Here is an 8,903-nt window from a genome sequence, read left to right as displayed (position 1 = left end):
CGGTACATTAACGGTAGATGAGAGTACGGATTGTCATTAGCCTTTATTATAAATATATACCTACAATAATAACAGTAATAATACAGATGTCATCGGAAATGTATACTGTAGCCTGGTATTAAATAGATAATTGTCTGTGGAATAGCTAGTTTTGGTCTGTTCTGTCCGGTAAAGGGCTCGCGGATATAGAAATGAAATGAAATGGGGTTTAACGTCCTACTTTTATGCATGACTTTTGTCACCGCAATGCTGTGCGTCGCGTCAAGGCGTGTCATTTTGGTGGTAGCCGTGTTTGCGCCCTGTGTACGCAATGCGCGGCCAGAAATGGGCCGCATTGCATGGTAAGCAGTGGGGGGCAATGACACTACTTGTTGACGCATAAGTTAAAGATACATTATGGGAGATTAGATAAAGAGCTGACAGTTTTCACTATTCATTATAATAGTTAAAAAACTAGATAATGTAAAGGGAATTTGCTGAAGATTTCAGTCAAATTGATCCACTCTGAACCGAGATTTTAGAGATTGTCGGTCAAAAAAAACCCCAACATAGTCTCGATTATCCATTTCATGATTAAATCATGAATGAAAGTTGAGCAGCATATGGGATCCTAATCCAGTAAATATAGCAGGCTAGCGTTGGCATCGAGAGTTGATTATTGTCTGGATAAGTTAATTAATGTCCAATAAATAAATTAAAGGTCTATTAAGAAAGACCTGCAACAGGCAGATTTAACTCTTGCATAATGTATGTTTAAGTATTGTTCGCGCATTGTTCATGTCCGCCGCTGGTAGCAGATTACCATGAACGCAATCACACATATTGATACGCAGTGTTCGCGTCGAGTTCGCAGTGTTCACGCATGGTTCAAGCAAGTGGCACGCACATGGCACGAACATCGATGCGTGCCGAAATTTTGAAATTTTTCTGTACGACATGGCACGCACGCCAACCCTTCACACACTCCTCGCGTGCATGTGTCAGGGTGGCTATAGCCTGGGAGAACCCCGACTGTCTTAGGAAACGTTACATGAGAAATATAAGCCCATTCCTTCCTATCAAGTGAATGCGCCAGGCTAACCAATCTTTTATACGTGTTGTGTGAATATTTATACCTGTTGTCAGTGTTGTCAAAGCGATTTTCATAAAATGGTGTGTTTAAATAATCTAGAAAGGTGCACCACCACATCAAAATCTGAAAACAAGTTCTGTGGCTCTCAACCCAAAATGTCCCAGCCATCGAAAAACCGACATCCCGTGCACAAATTGTTAATCCCAAAGAGTGCAGGTGGAAACCGTCTTATCTGTGTGTAGCAAAGTTTCTAAATGACGAAAACACCAGGTAGTAAGATTTTATTAACAGGTATATCAAATTACACAATATGATGATAATAATGCGGATAAAGATAAACTCTGAAATAAACAAAGAAATATGTAAATATCGAGAATTATAATTATTATATACATGTACATAATAATTATATTTAAACAATGGAACGGGAATTAGTTTTATTGCAAGAACATGGATATTGATAAGAAGTAACTGAAAATAGCGACCTAATTAACATATTTACAATGAGCTTAATAATGGCACTGACATAACCAATAATGAGACCATATCAAATACGGCACAATACGACTCAAATTAATGATATGAATGAATTAAAACTGCCCGGGCAAAAGTTTCCTCATAGCACGCTGTATGGTGGATGCCCGTCTTCATTTGCCCAGTCGGAGCAGAACACTAGGACGTTAAACCCAATTTCATTTCATTTTTGCATTCATATGTGACATCTAAAAAAACCCATTAAATTGTTATCCAGAAACATTTTAGTGACATATGGAAAAGATTTAATAATTCTCACAAAATTGATACTATGTGTACTATGTGATAAAGAGGTTTTATCACCCAATAATACATTCTACAGTAGATATCGCTTGTGTGATAAATTTCATAATCTACTGAGATATCTCCTTAGGAGATATCGCTTTACATGAATTTGATTGGTCAGTTGAATAGGAACTACTTTTTTTTTATTTTCAAAGAACGGCTCATTTCTTATTACAAATAACTTTTTTTTTAATTAAAAATGAACTATTGTTATTCAATTGACCTTGATGGAAACACTGGGTCAATATAAAGGACTTTGCAATGGTTGAATTGCTGTCAAAAAATGATGTATCACTACGCCGTAATGTTCAGTAAAAGTGAAATCTATAGCAAAGAATTATATTTATCTATTTGTGCATGTAAGAAGGGATTGGGTGATAAATAAATCTCCTACTCGTCTTTTTTGATATCATTATTAAAGAAAAAAAAACAAACAAAAAACGAAACAAATAAAACAAAGAAAATGAAAAGAGCAGTTCATTACCATTCTACATTAACAAAATAAAGGAAATCAAATAAGAGCAAAGTAACACTAATGTTAATACTTTTTTAACGAACATATCATAAATATAATTAATTTTACCTATAATATCTATTTCAGAAATCAGACTTTATCAATCAATTACAATCAAAATGTTTATCGCTCTGCTTACCCAGAGCTGAAAATGCTCATTATCAAACTTAGTCAAGGTATTGATGTGATGAAACGTTTAATTTTATTTCAATAATTATGTTATTGTTTCCTGGGGTAGTTTAGTTCCTGTTTAATTTATGCCCCTGTTTAATTTATATATTGTGTTATCACTACTTATATTGTTACAGTATCTGTTATTGAATATGACAAAGTGCTCAATATTAAGACCATAATTTATATATGTAAAATATTTATTTAGATACATTGAACCAATTTGAACTCCACATCTGCGAACCCTTTGAACCTGGTTATCTACATGTGCATTTGTATGTACAGCTATTAGATGTGTCCTTATAATATTAGTGCTTTTATGGGTTTATTATTTATGGTTTAAATCAGTAGTTTTTAACTATTATAGTGAGAACTGCCAACTCTTTATCGAATCTCCCATAATGTATCTTTAAGCATGAATCCCAAGGTAATTGCATAATTATTCTGTATTGTTGCAAAAGCAGAAACATTTACGACTCCATTCGTTTGAAATCCATTTTCGAGATCACGTTGTAGTAGAGTCTATTATGATATGTACATGTTTACTCACTGCACATTATTTATTTTAACCAATTTATAGTTTTTTGAAATCATATCCGAATTATTACCCTTATTACTATTATTAGTGTCAACATATTTTGATGTTCTAACTTATGACGTCATTAGGAAGACTATCGCCGTCAGAAAACGTCATTCCACTGAGGATCACTGTCAAAGCCGATCACATTATTTCTCTTGCGTCTTTCTTGTATTCAATTGCTAAGTTTTTCTAAGTTTGTTTTTATTTTGTGTGAAGCCTGTGTGATTACAGACCCGGGACCGAACAGTACAATGGTCGGTTATAGTGTGGTATGATATGTCATCAAAACAGCTCCCGTAGGATTTGTATGCTAAAATTGATTTTTTTGTTGTTTTGAGTTTATTAGGGACCACGCTATACAAAAATATCGGGTTCAAATTTTCCGACCCCTTAACCTCTCTGGGAGGGGCATTTTTGAAATCGGGGGGTTGGATGGCCGAATGGTTAGCACGTGCGCGCTGTATCATAAGACCTGTCATTGAATCAACTGGCGTGGTTTCGAATCCCCGGTTGTACGTGACAAGGAGTAGGGTCGCCTGTCCAAAATCGTGTGTTTTCTCCGGGTCCTCCCACTGCTAAAGACCCCTACGCGCAAGCGAATTATTGAAAGAAAATTAAACCATATGTTAGTCCCGAAATGACCTAGTTTGTGTCGAGTGGAGTTAAACCCCATTTCTCTCTCTCTCTCATTTTTGAAATCGGGACCCCTCTGAACGAGGACATGGCTATCTCCGCCAAAAATGGTTGGATTTTCATGATCTGAAGTTTATTCTGGTGGGGTGGGGGGCATCATGCCGACCCCATCTATGATACACTTAATGCGATTGGAAGTAGTTTTCGTTGACTTCCGGTGGGGAATACCAATTTCCAGTGTGAAACTCGGATTGATTTCAGCCAATAATCTTTGGATTTTCATGATCTGATGTCCATTCTGGATTTTTTCATCCTCCCACTGCTAAAGACCCCTACGCGCAAGCGAATTATTGAAAGAAAATTAAACCATATGTTAGTCCCGAAATGACCTAGTTTGTGTCGAGTGGAGTTAAACCCCATTTCTCTCTCTCTCTCATTTTTGAAATCGGGACCCCTCTGAACGAGGACATGGCTATCTCCGCCAAAAATGGTTGGATTTTCATGATCTGAAGTTTATTCTGGTGGGGTGGGGGGCATCATGCCGACCCCATCTATGGTACACTTAAAGCGAATGGAAGTAGTTTCTATTGACTTCTGGTGGGAAATACCAATTTCCTGAGTCAAACTCGGATTGATTTCAGTCAATAATCTTTGGATTTTTATGACACACTTAAAGCGAATTTTTATTGACTTTCGGTTGGAAATACCAATTTCCGGTATCAAACGTCGATTGATTTCAGCTTAGAGAAATCTATCACGCAGTACCATTTTTTGTGCCTTCCGAAGCATGGTAAATGTTTTATGCAGTCACTTTTGGGTCATCGGAATGTTCTGTCATGAGATTTAACACAAATTTGACGTTTGTGACAAGTAAACCAGTTTATCAAAAAAAAAAGAAATCATAACAAGCCAGAAGTCGCCAGAAACGAAAACAACGAAATTCCTATCTTGGAAATAAATACAACGTAGTCCACTACATCAGCGATACATCACCCTCATCCCCTTGCACATCCCTGATCATACTGGTATGCCCCTTATCAAAATCCTTGCACCTAGATGTACAAGGTCGACCATTATTTGGAAACTGCATGCACCGCCCCTGTTTTACAACCACGTTCTGTTAGTTTAGTTAAAACACGAGGGTCAGACAGAGTAAGATTCTGCACATGAACATACATGCCTTTATCCAACTGCCAACCAGTTTGTTCAATGGCAGGAAGGTTCGGGGATCTGGTCACGTATGACTTGTCGCGTACGGAGGTGTAATTCACCAATTCACTAATTATCACGCCTTCGAAAAGTTCTTAAAACAGTTGATTACAGGGTCGTCACCATCAAGCTTAAGAGGTATGCACAAACCCATATTTTCTTTGTAGTGCTCACAAACTTACCTCCTTAGTCAGCACCGGGGAGGTTGTGAAATCCAATCAAGCCTTGCCACTTGTGACTTCCAATGACACGTAGTCGACTGATCACATGTATGTCTCTGTCTTTTGCGGCCATCGCAGTTAAAACCCTGAGACGACCCCAGGATACAAGGTCTAGGATAATTTTGAGGACATCACTATAAGCTACAAATGCAAGGACTTGGTGAGGCATGGGTGTGTCATCCTGTGCATGTAAGACCAAATACTGTGCGTCCTTAACTGTATTCAACCAGCATGGAGTCGATTCGCTTGGTAAATGCATGTTTGATGTTTTCTTCATACTCTGAAATACAGCCATAGCATCAATGATGTAAACTTTGGGTGGTGTAGCCTGTGCTGTATCAACCAGGCTAGCATATGACACTGGTTAAGCCATTGCTCCTTCAACAGCATATGCTAGCCTGTTTGATACAGCAAGGGCTAGGCCACACACGGTTCCCATCATTGAGAAACTCTCGGATCTTGTATCTGTAGCTGAGAGTTACTGGCGGGAAGCACGTGTTTGGTCACGTGACGCCGATGCCCTCACAATTCTCATGGACCTTGTCTCTCGGGGTCGTCTCGGTATTCGCAGTCATCTCAAGTTAGTAACTGAGAAGGCCGCAAAATACAAAGATCTAGAGATAGATGTGATCAAGCGAGTGCGTGTCATTGGAAGTCTAAAGGTCTGATTGGACTTCTCTGGTGCTGACTGCATTGTATTTATTTCCAAGATAGGGTCTTTTTGTTTCATTTCAGGCGACTTCCTTTTCTTTTTGATATTAAACTTGTTTACTTGTTACAAACTGGGTCATGAGATTCAAGACAGAATATTCCAGTCACCCAAAAGTGACAACATGAATCATTTTACCATGCTTCAAAAGCCACAAAAAGTGGTAGGCTGAGACACCGGAAACTGGTATTCCCCACCAGAATTCAATGAAAACTACTCCCATTTGCTTTAAGTGTATTATTGATGGGGTCGGCATAATGACAAAACCCCAGAATGAACTTAAGATTATGAAAATCCAACCATTGTTGGCAGAGATAGCCATGGACTCGGTCAGAGGGGTCCGGATTTCTAAAAGACCCTTCCCAAAAGGGTCAAGGGTCGAAAAATTTTAACCCTAGAATGGGGTCCATTGGCTGAATTCGATCCGAATTTGACGCCGGAAATTGGTATTTCCTACCGGGAGTCAATGAAGACTACTTTCATTCGCTTTAAGTGTATCATAGATGGCATCGGCATCATGAAAAACACCAGAATGAACTTCAGATCATGAAAATTCAACCATTATTGGCGGTGATAGCCATGGCCTTGGTCAGAGGGATCCTGATTTCAAAAATGCCCCTCCCAGAGGGGTCAAGGGATCAGAAAATTTGAATCCCGACATTTTTAGATAGCTTGGTCCAACATCAATCCAAAACAACAAAGAAATCAATTTTAGCATACAAATCCTACGGGATGGCATGTCATACCACACATTAGGGCTTGCCCCCGGATCCATGCACTAGATTTGATATAAACGTTTGTTCTTTACTGTTTGCAATGGCCGTGTATTTTGTGTCTTATCCGCAGGCTTGTCTTATGGTATTTGTTTGTGTGATGCTGTCCCCCTGCACTTACTATTAACAGTAAAAGCTGTACACGTAAATTCCTCTCCTCGGGAAAATTCGTTCTCCTCTGTAACTACATTTAAAAAGTATAATATGAAAACTTCAAAATCACCACTCCAGACGTTCCACAAATTTTGTCTGTCTTCTATTTTTCTTAGTAACCACAGGCTACACCTTCCAAATACAAGGGTAAATTGAATTTCCCCAAATGAACCCGTACATCCATGAGCTAATATGTTTGATTGGCTGACCGTCTGGCATGCGTGGTAGCCAATGATAACCTATAGTACCATAACAGCAAATGTCGTGTATTAATAAACATTTAATATTGTGTATTAATGTAGATCTATTTAAAGGGGTGTTATGTAAGATTAGATAAAGGAGCTGGCAGTTCTCGCTATATTAGTTAAGAAATAGATAATGAAAAGGGAATATGTTGTAAATTTCATTCAAATTTCACTCTGATTCGAGTTATCGCCGACACAATTACAGTAGTGTAGCCTCGATTGTCATAGCTACCGTTTTCACGATAATAAACACAGACTCGATTATTCATTTTTACGTTAAATCACCAACCGTAAATCGTATTTAAATCTAGACCATCCGATGGCATCGAGAGTTGATTATGGTCTTGGTAAACTAATTAATGTCTAATTATATAACATTTAAGGCACAAAGAAACCCTGCAATAGGCAGATTTAGCTCCTACATAATACCCGTTTATGTGCAATTTCTTAATAAGAAATAAAATTTACTGGGTTGACAAAATAGATGTGATGACAGTGAGATGATATTAACCCTAATGGCCTCGAATATATAGTTGGTGACCTATGGCTGTTTGCTGTTTAGTCATATCATGACAAATATTGGGATAACGTCGCTAAAAAAAGAACGAATATCTACGAAGTCTACAGGAATACAGGAATGCGTTATTTGATAAAGAAAAAGAATAGTCGGGGGAGTTGAGTATAAAATTGGATGCTATCGATGTAGGTTAATCAACCCTTCATTTTCCATTAAATAAATAATATTCAACTATTTAATAACATCTACTGACAAACATCTCAACGACCTACATCTTATCGACTTCTTGCCCTCGAGGGTAGTAAATCAATCACATCAACACATATTGTATTTTTTTTAAAAATTATTATGTATTTTCTATACATCTGTATGCTTTTATTGCAAGTATTGTGACCAAACGCAAGGAAATGAATTATAAAAATACAGAGTGCTCTTCTGTATGTCTAATTAAATAAACATACTCGAATATGAATTTCAACAGAACCTACAAATTACTGAATTTAAGAGTTGAATAAGTGCAAGTAAAGAATGATAATGCCCACAGAACACGACAGACTGTGAAAACCAAATATCTTAGATTTATAGGATCTACCTGCAATTTTTTTCAAATGTAGGCCTATTTATTGAAATGAAATGAAATGGGGTTTAACGTCCTACTGTTCTGCTCCTAAACTGGGCTAATGAAGACGGGCTTCTTTTATTTAGGGAAATTTTGCCCGGGCAGCGGCGCTACGGCCTACTCTTATATCGAATTCCAACTGCCAAGGGATCTTTTACGTGCACGCCAATGTGTTAACGGGACCTCGGTTTTTCGTCCCATCCGAACGACTAGACAGCTGTCAGGCCCTCCGTCCTGCATCACTGACAAGGGGAAACCACGCCGGAAAATCTGGATGAACTTTCTCGGCCAATGCAGCGATCGAACACCCGACCTCCAGGCTAGCGAGCCAGCGTCTTACCCACTTAGCCACCGTGATCCCCAGGCCTATTTATTACGCTAGAGGCACACTACAGGCACATGTATTTTATTTACTTTATATTTCTATGAACATTCATGGTGATTTATTTCGAATAAAACACAATTTAAAAATCAAGCTTATAATATTTCTTGTTGAATCAGAGATATATTTCCCAATCTAAGGCGATACTGTCTCTTTATGATAAAGATAAATTTCCGCGAAATTATTTATAGGATAGTTATTGCCTCTTAAAGTATGGCATATTTTATCCTTAAATATCCTTAAATGACATTTAGAAGAAGAGATATACTATTCATAATAACACAAA

The sequence above is a fragment of the Patella vulgata genome, chromosome 1 (genome assembly GCF_932274485.2).
Source record: "Patella vulgata chromosome 1, xgPatVulg1.2, whole genome shotgun sequence".
NCBI lineage: Eukaryota > Metazoa > Mollusca > Gastropoda > Patellidae > Patella > Patella vulgata.
Note: the sequence above shows the minus strand (reverse complement) of the source record.